This window comes from Fragaria vesca, linkage group LG5 (assembly GCF_000184155.1).
Source record: "Fragaria vesca subsp. vesca linkage group LG5, FraVesHawaii_1.0, whole genome shotgun sequence".
NCBI classification, from domain to species: Eukaryota; Viridiplantae; Streptophyta; class Magnoliopsida; order Rosales; family Rosaceae; genus Fragaria; species Fragaria vesca.
This window is the reverse complement of record NC_020495.1, coordinates 8,495,373-8,496,541: the sequence shown is the minus strand read 5'-3', so window position 1 is coordinate 8,496,541 and position 1,169 is coordinate 8,495,373.

Genomic DNA, 1,169 nt, shown 5'->3' with positions numbered 1-1,169 from the left:
ATATATATATATATATATATATATATATGTATATGTATATCAGTTCCCTTCCAGAGCTGTGTCCCGGTTTGAAATTAAAGTGTGGACCTCCTTATTTCGCTAACTTTCAAGTCGCATTTTCACATCTCAACCGTACAATGTCTAGAACAGTGTGTAAATCATTCCTGCAAAGTTTCATCAAATTTGAAGATCATTTGGGTACTGAATTAGATTAAATAAATCAACAGAATAAAAACTGTTCAAAAAGAACCGTTCGTGTAAATCACGATTATGGAAGCTCAAATGATCTTCAAATTGGATGAACTTTGCAAAAATGATCTACACACTGTGTTCTAGACATTGTACGGTTGAGATGTGGAAATGCGACTTGAAAGTAAGCGAAATAAGGAGGTCCACACTTTAATTCAAAGCAGGACACCGCTCTAGAAGGGAACGTAGTATATATATATATATATATATATATGGTAAGGCTAGGGTGTGTTAATGCATGTGATGTATCAATTTCGTCTACAAGTTATAAAATGAGTCCTCAAAGTTGTACAAAAATTAAGTAGTTACAACATTAATCATCGTGCGTCCTTAAAGTGGTAATTGAATTCTCAAATTATAATATGAGTCATCATAGTTGTAACAACTTTTTTTAACCACTCCGGTGACTCAATCATCATTTTAAACACACATTTTACCATTTTAAGGACACATGATGCTTAATGTTTTAACTATAAAATTTTATAACTTTAAAGACTCATATTACAAATTCAAGAACTAATATTACTTTTTGGAGAACTCATTTTACAATTTTATAACAAAGTTGATGCATCACATGTATTAATACATTATAGCATTTTTCATACAATTATTATCAAGTCCAAATATCTTTATTTATTCAAAAGGTTCGGATTTTCTTAAATGACCCACTTTTAGATTATATTTTCTCATTTTAACCGTTCACATTGTAGGTATATATGAGTAAATCATCTTTACAAATTTCCAACCGAATCGATAATCGTTAAGGCATTCAAAGATGTGATTTAAAACTAAAAACACGAACGGTTTCAGGTTAAATAGTTTCAATTCGTTAATTGATTTAATTCATTTTCAATACCTTAACAAATCTCCAAATTACTGAAAATTGCATATATGATATACTTATATATATCTACAATATG